The sequence below is a fragment of the Rhipicephalus sanguineus genome, chromosome 1 (genome assembly GCF_013339695.2).
Source record: "Rhipicephalus sanguineus isolate Rsan-2018 chromosome 1, BIME_Rsan_1.4, whole genome shotgun sequence".
NCBI classification, from domain to species: Eukaryota; Metazoa; Arthropoda; class Arachnida; order Ixodida; family Ixodidae; genus Rhipicephalus; species Rhipicephalus sanguineus.
This window is the reverse complement of record NC_051176.1, coordinates 15,532,745-15,550,745: the sequence shown is the minus strand read 5'-3', so window position 1 is coordinate 15,550,745 and position 18,001 is coordinate 15,532,745. Positions and strand designations below refer to the sequence as shown.

General features: G+C 48.4%; 1 protein-coding gene across 8 annotated transcripts in view; it reads left to right on the top strand.

Moving 5' to 3' along the window:
- LOC119389576 (mitoguardin) overlaps positions 1 to 18,001 on the top strand; it is a 500,148-nt gene that overhangs the window by 242,396 nt on the left and 239,751 nt on the right. The gene's annotated exons all lie outside the window — the stretch shown is intronic.

The following is an 18,001-nucleotide window of genomic DNA, read 5'->3' as shown; positions in this document are numbered from 1 at the left end:
TACCATGACTATGGCGTACCGACAGTCTTGAGGGGCTGAATGAAATGGACCCATTATGTCTACAGCCACCTTCACCCAGGGTCGGGGAGGGTATGTCGACTGCGCATGAACGGATGTCGACTGCGCCACTGTAGTGTTTGCGATGGAAAGGCACCGAGCACCTGTGGTGCTCCGAAAAGGAACGACACACACACGGTTCCACACCACGCCCAACTTACCCTCGGCTGTAGCGAGGGTGTTTATATATCAAATGGCGGCGCCCCCTGGCGCCATACAACAGAACAAAGCATATTACAATATACAACAAATTTTAGCAAAAGCACTCAGGGAAAACCTGGAAAACTCAGGGAAATTAGAAATGTCAACTCTGTAGACACCCTGTAAATTTTGCCCCGAGTTAAAGTTGCGCACAGGAACTCAGTTTTGTCACTTCCATGTCATTCCATTTTTTTTTTCTTTTTAGGGCACAACTTAAGTACCAAAGTGTCAGAATTCGATCACTTGACAGAAATATTTGTCAGTAGTGGTACCAGGACTGTACAATAAAAGGACATCTAAAGCTCGACGCATAACTGATAAATGACAGTCCCGCATTTATACACCTAGCAACAATACGAAAGTGCAATGTCTTAGAGCCTTGTTTTTGTTTACCACAGAGTCGCTAAAAGGCTGCATTCAGACGATAGTTAATTCTCCTCACGTTTAGGACAACGTCAAGTGCACTTTGCGATGTGCTGGAACCACTCAGCCTGCTTACATCAAGTCACGTTCTAGAAAGGCTATCTCTCCCTCCTGCAAGCTGATAGGGGGGTGACTGATGCAATCTAGCCCCTTCTCTGAATAACGAAGGCCTCTACAATCTCCCTCTGCATGGAGCCCCTGTGCTTGTAGATTACTGTCGTCTGATCAAAAGCAGGCTTGCGGCTCCCTTGACCACACCCCTTGCAGTGCAGCGCCAGATGGGTGAACATCCTTCCTATTAAAGAGCTGTTGTGCTCTCGCAGACGCACATTAAGGCATCTACCGGTTTGCCCGGTAGATGCCTTAATGTCGTGCGGCAAGGTATTGCCGCATGACAGTGGTATTCTGTACACCACAGCACTTGCACAGTCGTTATCGTTAGGCCTTCGTTGTCCAGAAAGAGGGGCTGGATTGCATCAGTCACCCCTGTATCAGTTTCCAGGAGGGAGAGATAGCCTTTCTAGAACATCACTTGACGTAAGCAGGCTGAGCGCAAGGTTTTTAGTTTTTTGTCGACTCGTTGGGTTAGATATGATTGCATGGTGGTATAAATATGTCTCTCCTGAATAAAAATTTTTCAGTTGCTAGTAGCGCGTCGTCCCGTGTCCATCTTCTTCTTTGTGTACCGTATTATTGTGCCCTTCTGTTTATCATGAACCAACACCAACTCGCCCAACTTTTTACCTTACTCACAAAGTGGCACCCACACTGAAATGATTTTGCCAAGCGGAGGGTGTGACGACAATACACAGCACTCTCAAAAAGTGCTCTCTTATTACAGTGCATATACAGCCTAGCAAGGCCAAATGCTTCTGCACATCGTGTTAGGCATACGTACGAGCAGTTAAAATTGCGCTAACACAGCAGAACAAACCACCCTTTGAGCTGCAATAAAACGGAAAGGCAGGCTAGTTGGTTTGGCTGCATAATGCTAATTTTGCGCACGCAACATGAACACACCGACGAAAAGTTCACAAGGCCCAGCCCAGTTTCTATCAACTGACCTTTATTCAATTAAGAAACCACAATATATACTCGCTACAGGCACCTCATGATCACTGCGCATGAGCAGAATGGCATAGTGTATTTCTTTGCATAAAGAACAATAAAACCTTTAACAGACACGTTGCACTATCACATCTTGTTTAGCAAGTCAATTTGATTATCATTCAGCGCTACAGATGGATGACTGACACACATGTCTTGAAGTCTAGAGATGTGCCAAGCTTCTAAAATCTCTCTTGTTGTCTGATTAGGATGAGTATACAAAACATCAGTTTGGTTACACAAAGGACTACATGAGCCCGAAGAACAACTCGCACAATGCATTGCTAAATGTGTTACCGGCCTTCCCTTCAAGTTGGCCAAGTGCTCTTTTAACCTAACATTCAAGCATAGGCCAGTTTGACCGACATAACACCAGCCACATTTGAACGGAATCTTATAAACTACATTTCTTTTGCACTCTACCACCCAGTTATCAGCACGCTTGGAACATTTATTATTGATATCTCTAGGCCTGTCTTTGTACAGATTATTTACAGCAGGACACACGCCCCCTACTTTGTTCTTTGCTGAGAAAACTACCTTGACACTGTTGCGACGTGACGGCGTCCGACGTAGATGTGCCGTCGTCACTTGTTTAATGAGAAGACGAAGGCGTACGGCTGAGGAAGGAAGCGTGAGGCCGAAGCCGAGCAGCGGCCGAGGCGTCCAGCCAGCCAAAAGCACCCGAACGTCCCAACTGCCTCGCGCCATGAGCCACCGGCGCTCGTCGTCTTTTTCTCCGGCTGGCTGGCTGCCACGCGCAGCGCTACATGGGCTCCCCCCTAGCGCGTTGTGCGATAGAAAATGTATGTACAAAAAAGGTAGGAGAAACAAATAAACAATATGTACATGCGCCGCACTTCCTAGAAAATCCACTGGGAAATCGGAGTCGTCAGGGTAGAAGGCGTAAGGAGTCCTGTTGTTCCGGCGGGCGGCACTGGGAACTACACAGTGGGTGAGGACCGCGATGATTGCGCGTCGCTAGCAGCAGCGAATAAAGCAGAGAGGTGCGCTGAAGGTGCTGGTGGTGGAAGTGGTGCGAACGCCGTGGTCGACGTAAAGCCAACCACCGTGCGGTGCGGCTTCTTGAGCACCGACAACAGTGCGCCTGTCGACAGCGCGATGTATGTTCTGGACGGACCACGAGTCGGACGCTGTGCATAGATCTGGTGCAGTCTCTCCTGAAGTGATGACAAGACGACGGAGGTAATGAGAAATGGCTGTTCACGACACCGGCTGGTGCCTGAGTTGTGGGTAGGCAAGAGGGCATGGGGTGTGGCTCCTCAGAGAGATCAGAGGAAATCCTCGCAGGCACATCTGGAAAACTCTGGCTGCCATTTAAGGCGTTGGAGGAGAGGTCGTGATCGGGTTGACAGTCTACGAGCGCTTGAGCGGCAGGCGCCGATGTGTTGGCAAATCGGCTGGCGTGCAACGCGAAAGCGGGCTCTGCGTCCGTGGTGTAAGCAGTGTCGCGGGCTTCTACAGGTATTGGGACAGGTGTGGGCTCTGCAGGCGCATCACCTGGCTCGTCTGTGATCGTCCAGTTGCCCCGGGCAGCCAGTGGAGCAGCACAGGATTCTGCAGAAAATGCGATGGTGCACGGTGCAGTAGCCGCCGTCGAATCCGTGATGGAGAGAGGTGGCAGAACCGGCACATCAGAGGCAGGAGCCGTGGACTCCAGGATTGTGGGTCTTTCAGTCGATGGGTTGATTGGCGCGGGAGGGTAGTCTCTGTCACCTGTGTAGCCGGTAGTCAGCAGGGGAACGGTCTGGACTGGCCGTGGTGCGGGAGGCGTCCAAGTAGATGAAGGCGTGTCAGGTGGCGCAGGGTCGTTCTTGGGAAAAGGACGATGTCTGATGCCAGGGGGGTAAAACTGGAGCACGGCGTGTCGCAGATCATCGTAAGGACGAGGGCTCCACAAGAAGTACGTGAGGTGGTGTTTGAGGTCACGCGGAAGATGATATTCTAGTACCTGGAACATGAATTCTTGGAGCCAGACGTTGTTGAGCTCCAAGGCCGCCTAGAACTCTCGAACCATAATTGTAGGCAGGAGGGGCAGAATGGTGGCAGCGGTGGATCGAATTGCGGTTGCCAGGCTTGAGCTGGCTGGAACGTGGTTGCGGAGCTGAGTGGCAGCGGTGCAGTGCCAGTCGCTTATCCTTGCGTCCGAGGTCACCAAATGTTGCGACGTGACGGCGTCCGACGTAGATGTGCCGTCGTCACTTGTCTAATGAGAAGGCGAAGGATTACGGCCGAGGAAGGAAGCGAGAGGCCGAAGCCGAGCCACGGCCGTGGCATCCAGCCAGCCAAAAGCACCCGAACGTCCCAACTGCCTCGCGCCATGTGCCACTGGCGCTCGTCGTCTTTTTCTCCGGCCGGCTGGCTGCCACTGGTGCGGCGCTGCAACGCCATACTTAGCCGCCACCATCTTAATTTTATGGGAAAAACCATGTGATTCTGCTAACTGCAAGCGAAAGGCTATTGAAGAAAATGAAACCCGTGGAAAAAGAGGTGCAAAGAAGCCAGGATGTTAAGAAAATTTCGGTGACTCCCTACATGCATGGTTTTTCCCATAAAATAAAGGTGGCGGCTAAGTATGGTGTCAAGGTAGTTTTCTCGGCAAAGAACAAAGTAGAGGGTGTGTGTCTTCCTCTAACTAATTTGTACGAAGACAGGCCTAGAGATATCAATAATAAATGTTCCAAGCGTGCTGATCACCGGGCGGCAGAGTGTAAAAGAAATGTAGTTTATAAGATTCCGTTCAAATGTGGCCGGTGTTATGTCGGTCAAACTGGCCGATGCTTGAATGTTAGGTTAAAAGAGCACTTGGCCAATTTGAAGGGAAAGCCGGAAAGACATTTAGCAATGCATTGTGCGAGTTGTTCTTCGGGTTCCTGTAGTCCTTTTGTGTAACCAAACTGATGTTCTGTATACTCAGCCTAATCAGACAACAAGAGATTGTAGAAGCTTGGCACATCTCTAGACTTCAAGACGTGTGTCAGTCATCCATCCGTAGCGCTGAATGATAACCAAATTGACTTGCTAAACAAGATGTGATAGTGCAACATGTCTGTTAAAGGTTTTATTGTTCTTTATGTAAAGAAATACACTATGCCGTTCTGCTCATGCGCAGTGATCATGAGGTGCCTGTAGCGAGTATATATTGTGGTTTCTTATTGAATAAAGGTCAGTTGACACTGCGCTGGTCCTTGTGAACTTTTCGTCTGTGTCTTCATGTTGCGTGCGCAAAATTATCATTATGCCCACTTTGAGGATGCACATGACGTACGCACCCATGCAGACGACACCGGGAGCAATCCACACTAGGTTTGGTTCAGCCACCAGGCGGTGACTCTGCTCGATCTCGTGGCCAATAGGGGCATCTGCGTCTTTGTGCAAATCTTCATGTGCCATCGCTGAACACATACGTGATGGCTCTTGGGTTGCATGGAAACACATATGGTTGAACAGTTTTCGATCACAACCAGACTAGTGGCAGCAAATGTTGCACATGACACACCATGGGGTGTCGCACGTTTCGACAAGCGGTCTTCTCTTCTTCAAAGCAGTTGCAGCCTTGAAGAAGACAAGACCGTTGGCTCTAGCTACACCTTGTGTTGAAGTTTTCATCTCTTCAATCTTCCCCCGAGCCTTATTTGGACATCGCATACCACGTCACCGAAGCAGCACCACATGAACTGCACTCAGTACACAAACCATAGTGGTACAGTCCTTGGTGCAGTCGCATGTAGCCCCGACCACGCTAACAGCAAGCCAGCAGCAACGGCTTCCCTGCGTCTGGTGCCATAGAATGTTGAATGCGTGAGAAGCATGACAAGTGTTCAAAGCCTCAAGAGGCACAGTCACCGGTGGGGCAGTCATGTGACATAGCAAGATTTACAGAGTGAACACAAAGCCATGGGACCATGTGGCACGCTGATGTAGCCATGGCAACGACACTCTGTCGTTGATTGGCCACGTCGCTGTGTGGCTGCCACAGAACCTCGCTAAAATAGGTCCTGCACCTGTTTGTCAGACATCAAGAGAAACTGGAGAGCAGCCCAAGAATGGCAGTGGCGCTAGCGTGAACTGCTATGTAACTGCTGCACTAATTGCGCCAAAACTGTGAAATTTGTTTAAATTGCTCCATTTTATGCCTAAATGCCCAATTTGCCTCAAAATTTTCTCAGTTGCACTAATTTTAGCAAGAAAAAGGCTGCGTTGGCCATCTGCCGTTTTGATATCATCACTAATGCGATCCAGCCACGCAGGAAAGGCATAGGGGTGCTTTGTGTTGGGCACCCGAATACTAGTAGTATTTTTCTGCTGGTTGCAGTGCTGCTGTACATGGTCGTTGGACCATTAAAGCAGGAGCTACACGTAAGAAATGTTGATAACGTGCCGCTGATGTATTCAGTGGAAACATTGGCCATTTGCATGCCAGCCAACTCCTGAATTTTTAGCAATTCTCTCGATTATATGGGAATGGTCATAAGTCTTTTGAAAAACAGACCCAACTCCTCTGTGAAAGAAAAGAAAGGACAGCGGTTTTAAAGTTTTCTGGCTTTCTGTTGTGTGTGGAACGCTTTTTAAGTCACTTTCGCCATGGTACAGGGGTGTCATGAGGAAAAGTGTGTTAAGCTTGGGAAGAGGCTTCAAGCTGTCATAGGACAGAGCACATTTTGTTCCTTAATTACGCACAAGTATATAATTACGAGCATTTGTATGATCGCTCATGTCCAAAAAGTTTACTGGCAATCATTCGGAGCTGTCTTTGACATTGCTGTGGCCCTGAGAAACAGTAAATAAAATGTACTCTGCTTTATAAATCTCCCAAATTTCGAGGTTGCCAGGTATGTATTTGACAGGCGCTGCAACCATGGTTTGCACTGTGGGGTGCAGCCTTGTTTAAGTAGCAGCGCTCACGTGCACGAGTTGGTATATATGCAGTAAAATTGGGTTCGTACCCATTTTAATGCAGTTGAGACGAGCGTGGTCACTTGAGCCATACTGGTTTCTCCTGTAAATGTTAACCCCTAAGTCGCGGTGAGGCTGACCTCACATCGGCTGCAAAAGACGTGTTTCATGAAATGCAGATGTAGTGACCTCTTTAGTTGTGCATGTGAAAACACCAGGTCTGAGCACCTATCCAGGAATCTTGTTCCTAACGGATAAAAGCTTCATAAAATGTACTAAAAAGCAAACATGTCTCAGAAGCAGGGTCTCTCCTTTAACTGAGGAGGAATTGGGAAGTACTTCCTCCAAAACTGCTGGTTCCTCTACCGAGTGGAATGCCTTCTCATCTATGAATGCCGCATGAAGGGGTTTCTCAAGGGGACTGACTTGTGATGCTGGTGAACGTCATGTTCCAATCCTCCTCACCCAAAGAAATGATAAATAAAAGAAAAGATCATCTTTCCGGGTTCCCCTGGTCCCAAAGCGATTAGGCCATGTGCCCATGCTTGCCCAAATTGGACTGAATGGAAGCATACGAATGCATTCTACCAACGATGCAAAAAACTATTGGGAAGCAGTACACTTGCTAAGGGCACTTCATCGAAATATTTCGTGTTGGTGTACTAAAAGCTATCTGCCGGACAACGTGGTTAATATTGGGAATTGCACATTTCAGGGAAATTCCAACTTGAAGAAAATTGAATTCCTAACCCGCATTTCCATTGGGCTATTCTAGAGGCTGATGAGCACTCTAAAGAACATGAAAAGCGCCATGCAGCCCAAAAACAGTGTTCTGGGGACCTGTAGTAAAACGGAACGCTTACTCTAGGAGGGAGCCATGCGAAAGCAGAGAAGAAAAGCACCTATGCCCCACTTGCTTGAAATTTTTGCAGATTTTTCAACTTGATGGAACACAGCTGGAATCTAGGCCTGTGCAAATATTTGAGTGCTTGAGAGTATTGGAATTTGCTTTGGCATGAATGTAAGATTTGCAAAATTTCAAGGTATTCCAGACGAACAATTTTGCCACATGTAACCTGCCTGGATCACTGCAGGCTATTCAGGGGAAATTGCCATGAAGCCACACTTCGAGGTCTGCACGTCACCTCGGCTCCAATTGCATTTTTGTCAAGCATTTTGCACGGGCTTGTGGAGGCTATGTATGGCAATTTTAAGGCCTATTTTATCGCTTGCAACTATTGCTTGGAACCAAAAAAAGTAAGCACTTTTTAAAAAAAATGACTTTGGAATGTGTAATCATAGTTTGATCCTTGCTGAATACGAAAACCAATGTAAGAGTTCACAGAAGTGAACGCAAATGGCATTTCTTGGCAAAATAACAGCGGCTGCAGCCGCAGGGCTTCTTGAACTGCTGAGCGAAGGCGGTGACGTCAACTTCGGTGTGCCGCGTCATTGGCGCCATCAGCTCTGTAAAAGCATGGCCTTCGCGATCAGTTCCACCAACGCGCGCAGCCAGAAGTAGTCACGGAGGCCACGGCTCCGCCAAAAACCACGGTGGTAGAATAAAACAGGTGGCCCATCGAGCGCCGCAAGCGCGTCGCCGTACTGCTCGAGTTGCTCGCGGCCGCCGCTAGGTACGCAACGAGTTTTGGGGCCGAAAGACGCGCACCGCAAGCTCTCGCTGTGCTGTAAAAACCGGTTTCTCTAGCTAATTTTGTGGCTTTAAACGGTTGTTTGTGCTTTTACTAGCTTGTAGTGGCTGTCTGCGAGCTTCGACGGCAAAAGTAAGAGCGCCAGGCTTTATGAAGCTTAAAATTTTTTAATCGACGCGGGTAGGCCCGATATGACTGTCACAGGGTGCCGATTGCAAGAGACGTGCGCGTATTTTCTTTTTTTTCGAAAGCGTGAAAATTCTTACCGGCGAGTGTTCAGAGTAAAAAAAAAAGCATTTGGTTTTCACGTTATCGTATGTATGTCGGAGGACTGTAACTGGCGGTCTTTCCATGGAATTGCATTTCTCCACAACTGCAGTCGCTTTTCGTCTTTCGGCGCGGAGAAAAGACACAGCTTTTCTTTGCACGTTTTGTAGCCAGATTTGCAATTTGGAGCAAAGCATTTTCGTCCCATGGTGAAGCAAAACGGAAAGGCGAGCTAGTTGGTACTGATTCATAATGGTGTAATAGTAGCGCAAAAAAGACGAGGACAAGAAAGTGAACACCACAAGCGCTTACTCACAACTGAAAGCTTTATTGCTTGAACAGAAAATATATCTAAACTTGACGCTCGACTGATTCCCGCGCATGCGCATCATGGGCAAGGCAGAAGGCAAAAACCAGAACAAAAACACATCGCCTTCAATCCTCCGCCCCCCAACAGGCTACCCCCTCTCCTTGAGTAGCATCACTTCCCTCTCCGATATGGCTAAAGACGGATGACTAACGCACGTAGATGCCCTCGTGCTAATATGAAAAGCTTCAGCGAGTTCTCGTGTCGTGCGATCGCGGTGTTTGAACAAGATCTCCGTCGTGGGGAATTGCGCTTCGCACCGGCACTCAGCGCAGTGCATGGCCAAGTGCGTTAAGGGTCTCCCCTGCAAGGAAGACTGATGCTCTCTTAGACGTATGTTCAAACATCGGCCTGTCTGGCCGACGTAGACACGACCACACGACAGAGGGATGCAATAGACGACGTTGGCCCTGCACGACACAAACCTAACTTTGTGGTTAATAGAGCAACCGCGCGTCCCGACGTTGTCAAGCCTGTTGCCGACCATTGAACATAGTCTGTCTAGCCTGTTACTAGCAGAGAAAACCACCTTTAGCCCAAATCGCTGGGCTGTCTTCTTAAGCCGATGTGAGAGCGCGTGTACGTATGGCATAACAGCCATTTTATCATTTTGATCGGTGCTCTGGCCGCGTGCGTCGATACCTTTTATCTGTTTGATGAGGCGCTGGCAGGTGATTTGTATTACCGATATAGGAAAGGATGCGTTCTTTAGACGTTCCACCTGCTCCTGAAAGCTGCGGAGAGCGAAATGCGCACACGATCTGTTGACAGCGGATTTAAGACACGACATAGCAATGCCGTCCTTCACCAGCTTAGAGTGGAAGGAACGGTAGCTCAAGAGCGGTTTTGTAGACCGGGGTGCATACATCCAGCAGACGCGCTGTGAAGAAAAATGCAGTGATAGGTCGAGGAATTGTAAGGTGTTGTCAACTGGCACCTCACATGTGAAGTTCAATCCACCGCCCCTGTCGTTAAAAGCTCGGAGTACCACATCCGCATATGATTCGATATGTGCACTTCTCGTTAAAACCAAAAAATCGTCGACATACCGAAAAACTTTAATGGCTATGCCCTGCAAATCAATCTGCAAGTCCCTGTCAACCTTGCTCAAAAATATGTTGCTAAGCACGGGGGCAACTCGTGACCCTGTGCACACACCCGTCTTTTGCACGAAGACCTTATCCTTAAAACCCACCACGGTGGTACTTAGGTAGAAGCTTAACAACTCCAAAAAGGCCTCTACCGTGGTTCCAGAGGAATTCCTGAATTCCACTTCATCGTTATCGTCCACAATGCATTCCTTTACGCGTTGCATCAATGAGTCATGTGGAAGGGAGTAGAAAAGATCCTCTACGTCAATGCTGATAGCCGTACACGCGGAACACTCAACGGTAGACAAAAATTGAACTACTTCCTCGGAGTTGCGTACAAAAAACGGATCACGGATGGACAAGGAATCTAAGTGTTTCTGCAAAAAGCCTGAAACTGCCAGTTGCCAAGTGCCACGCTCAGAAACGATAGAGCGAAAGGGGATTCCTGGTTTGTGCGTTTTAGCTGCGAAAAATAACGTCAACGTCAGCTGCGTAGACCGTTTTATAGCTGCGGCCAAACTTTCCAAATTGAGCTCTCTGCACAGGTCAAGTGCTCGTTTTTTGGCGTTCTTTGCTGTCACCTCAGCCTCTTTGAAGTTCTTTGCCACTGCTGCCCACGCTTTCTCAGCGAACGCGGACTCTTCCAGGACCACGAAGTGGCCTTCCTTGTCTGACACAAGTAACCGTGCTCCCTTTGCAGCCAAGGCCGAGGATATTGAGCTTAAGGAGCCTCCCCTTCCGCTCACCGCTCCGGGCCTAGCAACGACATCGATGCACTCTGAAACAAAGTGATCCCTTCGTTCCTCAGTCACAAAACGTGCAACATTCCGCGTCAATGCTAATCGTTCTACAGTTTTCAAAGGAGTGTCTAGACAGAATTTCGGGCCGAGACCCAGCACTTTTTCCTCACGGTTATCCAAGGGCACATTCCCTAGCACCAGGGGTTTTTTCGTCAGCAGGCCTGCACTTCTTGGCGACTTGAAGATTTGGACGGACATTGTTCCACAGAAGCTCAGTGAGTCTTTCCGTGTGGGCAGTCCACTGTCGAAACAACCCCAAGTTCAGCCTACCCGTTCTCGGAGACACGCAGGCCACCTTCAAGCTGTCTCTGAAGTGTCGCACACTCGGCACGGACCATCTTACACGTCCTCGTCACATGGCCGGGCGAAGGTTGCAGAAAACCGAACACACCTTGAAGCTCCGGTGGGCAAAGTCGTCTTCGGAGATGCCAAGTGTACACTCGAGCCTTGCACGCACACAAGGCCACAACGGGCGCCAAGGTAGCGGGATTAGTGAGGTCTAGATTAGGTAACACAGAAAAAGAGCTCGCGGAACTAGAAATAAAGTGAAGCAAAACGGAAAGGCGAGCTAGTTGGTACTGATTCATAATGGTGTAATAGTAGCGCAAAAAAGACGAGGACAAGAAAGTGAACACCACAAGCGCTTACTCACAACTGAAAGCTTTATTGCTTGAACAGAAAATATATCTAAACTTGACGCTCGACTAATTCCCGCGCATGCGCATCATGGGCAAGGCAGAAGGCAAAAACCAGAACAAAAACACATCGCCTTCAATCCTCCGCCCCCCAACAGGCTACTTCCTCTCCTTGAGTAGCATCACTTCCCTCTCCGATATGGCTAAAGACGGATGACTAACGCACGTAGATGCCCTCGTGCTAATATGAAAAGCTTCAGCGAGTTCTCGTGTCGTGCGATCGCGGTGTTTGAACAAGATCTCCGTCGCGGGGAATTGCGCGAATTGCGAATTCGCGGGGAGTTCCGCGAGCTCTTTTTCTGTGTTACCTAATCTAGACCTCACTAATCCCGCTACCTTGGCGCCCGTTGTGGCCTTGTGTGCGTGCAAGGCTCGAGTGTACACTTGGCATCTCCGAAGACGACTTTGCCTACCGGAGCTTCAAGGTGTGTTCGGTTTTCTGCAACCTTCGCCCGGCCATGTGACGAGGACGTGTAAGATGGTCCGTGCCGAGTGTAAAAGCCAAGAGCGACACTTCAGAGACAGCTTGAAGGTGGCCTGCGTGTCTCCGAGAACGGGTAGGCTGAACTTGGGGTTGTTTCGACAGTGGACTGCCCACACGGAAAGACTCACTGAGCTTCTGTGGAACAATGTCCGTCCAAATCTTCAAGTCGCCAAGAAGTGCAGGCCTGCTGACGAAAAACCCCTGGTGCTAGGGAATGTGCCCTTGGATAACCGTGAGGAAAAAGTGCTGGGTCTCGGCCCGAAATTCTGTCTAGACACTCCTTTGAAAACTGTAGAACGATTAGCATTGACGCGGAATGTTGCACGTTTTGTGACTGAGGAACGAAGGGATCACTTTGTTTCAGAGTGCATCGATGTCGTTGCTAGGCCCGGAGCGGTGAGCGGAAGGGGAGGCTCCTTAAGCTCAATATCCTCGGCCTTGGCTGCAAAGGGAGCACGGTTACTTGTGTCAGACAAGGAAGGCCACTTCGTGGTCCTGGAAGAGTCCGCGTTCGCTGAGAAAGCGTGGGCAGCAGTGGCAAAGAACTTCAAAGAGGCTGAGGTGACAGCAAAGAACGCCAAAAAACGAGCACTTGACCTGTGCAGAGAGCTCAATTTGGAAAGTTTGGCCGCAGCTATAAAACGGTCTACGCAGCTGACGTTGACGTTATTTTTCGCAGCTAAAACGCACAAACCAGGAATCCCCTTTCGCTCTATCGTTTCTGAGCGTGGCACTTGGCAACTGGCAGTTTCAGGCTTTTTGCAGAAACACTTAGATTCCTTGTCCATCCGTGATCCGTTTTTTGTACGCAACTCCGAGGAAGTAGTTCAATTTTTGTCTACCGTTGAGTGTTCCGCGTGTACGGCTATCAGCATTGACGTAGAGGATCTTTTCTACTCCCTTCCACATGACTCATTGATGCAACGCGTAAAGGAATGCATTGTGGACGATAACGATGAAGTGGAATTCAGGAATTCCTCTGGAACCACGGTAGAGGCCTTTTTGGAGTTGTTAAGCTTCTACCTAAGTACCACCGTGGTGGGTTTTAAAGATAAGGTCTTCGTGCAAAAGAGGGGTGTGTGCATAGGGTCACGAGTTGCCCCCGTGCTTAGCAACATATTTTTGAGCAAGGTTGACAGGGACTTGCAGATTGATTTGCAGGGCATAGCCATTAAAGTTTTTCGGTATGTCGACGATTTTTTGGTTTTAACGAGAAGTGCACATATCGAATCATATGCGGATGTGGTACTCCGAGCTTTTAACGGCAGGGGCGGTGGATTGAACTTCACATGTGAGGTGCCAGTTGACAACACCTTACAATTCCTCGACCTATCACTGCATTTTTCTTCACAGCGCGTCTGCTGGATGTATGCACCCCGGTCTACAAAACCGCTCTTGAGCTACCGTTCCTTCCACTCTAAGCTGGTGAAGGACGGCATTGCTATGTCGTGTCTTAAATCCGCTGTCAACAGATCGTGTGCGCATTTCGCTCTCCGCAGCTTTCAGGAGCAGGTGGAACGTCTAAAGAACGCATCCTTTCCTATATCGGTAATACAAATCACCTGCCAGCGCCTCATCAAACAGATAAAAGGTATCGATGCACGCGGCCAGAGCACCGATCAAAATGATAAAATGGCTGTTATGCCATACGTACACGCGCTCTCACATCGGCTTAAGAAGACAGCCCAGCGATTTGGGCTAAAGGTGGTTTTCTCTGCTAGTAACAGGCTAGACAGACTATGTTCAATGGTCGGCAACAGGCTTGACAACGTCGGGACGCACGGTTGCTCTATTAACCACAAAGTTAGGTTTGTGTCGTGCAGGGCCAACGTCGTCTATTGCATCCCTCTGTCGTGTGGTCGTGTCTACGTCGGCCAGACAGGCCGATGTTTGAACATACGTCTAAGAGAGCATCAGTCTTCCTTGCAGGGGAGACCCTTAACGCACTTGGCCATGCACTGCGCTGAGTGCCGGTGCGAAGCGCAATTCCCCGCGACGGAGATCTTGTTCAAACACCGCGATCGCACGACACGAGAACTCGCTGAAGCTTTTCATATTAGCACGAGGGCATCTACGTGCGTTAGTCATCCGTCTTTAGCCATATCGGAGAGGGAAGTGATGCTACTCAAGGAGAGGGGGTAGCCTGTTGGGGGGCGGAGGATTGAAGGCGATGTGTTTTTGTTCTGGTTTTTGCCTTCTGCCTTGCCCATGATGCGCATGCGCGGGAATTAGTCGAGCGTCAAGTTTAGATATATTTTCTGTTCAAGCAATAAAGCTTTCAGTTGTGAGTAAGCGCTTGTGGTGTTCACTTTCTTGTCCTCGTCTTTTTTGCGCTACTATTACACCATTATGTCCCATGGTGGCCGCCGCATCAGCGGCACAGATCGAGCCACCGTGGTTTCAGCCGTGGTTCCAGCTTACAAAGTGAGCGGAAACACCGATGCGGTCGTGCACGTTGGTTTGACAGAGCGCAACAAACGCGACGCATCAGAGCGGATCTCAAGCCGTAGGATCACCTAATCACGCCCACAGTGATCTGGCCGTGATCATGACTCGAAGGCTGATTGTGACTTTGCGACGCTGGTTGCGTCACATAGGGACGCTCTTGCTCTTCGGACGCTTCCACCCACGGACGCCTCCGCATTTATCGAAGATGACCAAGCAGAAAGGAAGAGACGCGGCTGCAACGCTGGTTGCGTTGCATGCTTTCATTAGTGGCGCGTCCGTTCTAAGCGACGGGAACTCTTTAGTGTTGCTCTAGGCCTCTCTGGTGTAATAAATACACCGCGGATCTCTTTCTAAAAAGTTAAAGATGTAAATTGCAGTTTAAATGCTCGCGACGCACACTGGCCACATGCTTTCAAATGCGCCGGAGCGGAGATATAGGCCCAGAGTATACCTGCTGCCACCTTGCGGAAAAGCGGCGGCAACTCGAGCACCTCCGTGACACGCGCGGCGCATTGGCGGAGTGGCGCGTCGGGCCACCTGTTATTCTACCACCGTGGCCAAAACTACCGACGATGACGTAGTTCCGGTCACGCCCACACTTTCGGCGCGTTCGCGTGGGCGGAGCAAGATGAACTTTTCTTTCGCGTATTTTAAAGCTCCTGCTGCCACAACAGCGAAAAAAATTACGCCATCGTCGACAATAATGTTGATCCTTGCTAACAACAAAGTTTTACCGAATTGTAAAACCACTTCAGCATCCCTTTAAGCCTACTGGGATCCATGGGGAATGTATCCTTTCCTCTAGGTTGATCCAAGGCGACCTTTGTGAATGTTGTGCATAATGCTGAAAGTAAGCTGGTCGATCTTTAGTTCTTCTAGTCCTTGTCCAAGTCTCCCTGTTTGCGTATCAGTAAAATATTTGCGGTAGCAGTGAAAGTTGGTTATAATTGAAATTACAGATACGTACGTTATTAGGGTATGTTAGGAGTGACGGTAATACCATGCTGAAACGCTATGGTACAGTAAAACCTCGTTAATTCAAAGTCACTGGGACTGGGAAAAATCTTCGAATTAAGCGGGTTTTCAAATGAACCAAACATGCAAAAAACATACATACAATTACTGAAAGTAATCAGAGGTGGTCGTTAGCTGTCCCTGCTAGTTTGCAGCTCCAAGGGTTATGTTTTCCAGCAATCCCCGGTCCCAATTTTGCCGCTAAACCGGCGAAACAGCAAGCCTCTCGGCTGCCAGTGCCAAAAAAAAAAAAAAATATCCCTCGTGATCATACGGACATACGAGTGCTATGGGACGGGGACATAGACAAGAGGCACACAGGACAGGCACACAGGTCCTGTGTGCCTCTTGTCTATGTCCCCGTCCCATAGCGCTCGTATGTCCGTATCATGTATGAACCAACTTGCCCAAACACAAGTCTTGCTAACCCTCGTGATCAACTGCAATGCGCGCCTGCGGAAAAGAAGACGTGCTTCACTGCAACACAGTGGTGACACGCGGGCAACATGTCACCTGCTCCTCGCAGCATCAGCAGCGATTGCGACCGCGCCCTTAATGTCAAAGTCCACAGTTGCTGATCGAGCGACCCCCCCCCCCCCTCCCTCGCGTTCCTTCGTGCTCCTTCAAGACGGGCGGCGCGTTTCCTTTCTGCATGAGTAGCAGTCAACGGCAGCCTGGCATGCGATGTTAGTGCATGCGCACTCCGAGCAACGGGGATCGGTCGGCTCTTTTCATCTCTGCCTCAGCCGCGTTCGTTGCCCTAGCTCGCGCGCTTTTACCCAAGGGTAAAACATATGATGTGCGGGTAATGTCATTGATTTGGACTTTATACGGAACATGACTGCGATGCTGACGGCAAGAACCTGTTCAGAATATTCATATAATTGCTATCTCAATAAAAGCTAAAGCAGTAATCTGGTAAATTATATTTATTTATTTATTTTGTTACCCTCAATCGCCGAAGCTTTACAGAGGGGAGTGGGTTACAACATGATACAAAGCAACGGAAAAAAAAACGTGCTATTTTATACATGAACAAGACTAAAGCAAAAAACATCTCTACTCAATGAAACGCAACAAAAGTGAAACGTAAAAATAAGGAAATCACAAAAAGCAAATAGTGAATGTGGTAAAATTGTACAGTACTAGAAAGAAAGTGTAAAAGTAAGAGAAATGACACGCACACACAAAAAATCAAGAATCCACTGGAAAACGCCGGCATCTTGACACGTGGAGACAGAAATTCGTAGGGAGGGGGAATAGATCGGATGACTAAGGAGAGCTATCGCGAAGTAGGTGAGCTGATAAAGAATGACGAAAGAGGGAGTGATCAGAGATGGAAACGATGTCACCTGGTAGCTGATTCCAATCGTTTGATGTGACCGGTATGAAGGAGCAAGAAAATGTGTTTGTGTAGCAGAAAGTACCTTTAACCTTGTGTTCGTGGTCTATCCGAGAGGAGTGATATGTGGGAGGCGTAATGAGCTCATTACGCAGTGATGGATGATGGTAGGTCTTATGGAAAAGGCAAAGGCGGAAGTACTTGCGACGCAGTGATAGAGGTGGCAGTGACAAATGGTGCTTCATTGCTGTTACGCTTGATGCACGGTGATAATGGCAGTGACAAATGGTGCTTCATTGCTGTTACGCTTGATGTACGGGGATTCTGCCTCAGCATTTTGATACGCTACCCAGCAATCTCTAGTATTTTGCAACTTGGCTGTGCGGAAAAGGCGCTTTTTTCTATTAGACAAACGTTTGAGATGCGTGTTATACCACGGTCTTTTTGTGTTGTTCCGTATGCGTCGAAGGGGAATGTGCGCATTGGTGAGATTAGTAACTAAGTTTTTGAAAAGATCCCAGTTCTCTTGCACACTTCTCTCTTCAAAATTGCAACAAAATGTGTCTAAGTACGCGCACATATCTTGGTTAATGGCGTCAAAATCTGCATTGCGGTAGTCCCGGAGCTTGAAAAAATACTATATCACAGATCTTAAAAAGGCCTACTGCTGTGTAACTGCAATTCTTGTGCAATCACATTCTTTTTGTTGTTGTTTCTTTCAAATTTTTTTTTTTGAAGTGAACCTTGTTTGCAGAACCTTTTTTTCAGTTATTTCATGCGTTTCTTACTCGGGCTAGATAGGTCGCATAGTATTTAAAGAGGTAGTATAGTTGATACTTGGCGATATATACTTTCTCCAAAGGCTGCTTCAGTGTTACGTCTATCCTAGGCCCATTCAAATGTGTACTTGTCCCCCCAAGTTGCTGCAAATCGGTTTTTCAAGCTCCTGAGATGGCATAAAAAATTCCGCTAACTGCTCCAAATCAGGGTTCTTCTGCTCTAAAGTCGAAATTTTGCTGCTCCAAAAACTGCTCCCAAATCAATTTCAGCCGTCTCACCCCTGGGGTACACATCTGTGAAAGCATTATTCTCTAATAAACACCAAAAAGGAAAAAAAAACACAAAAGTATTTTGGA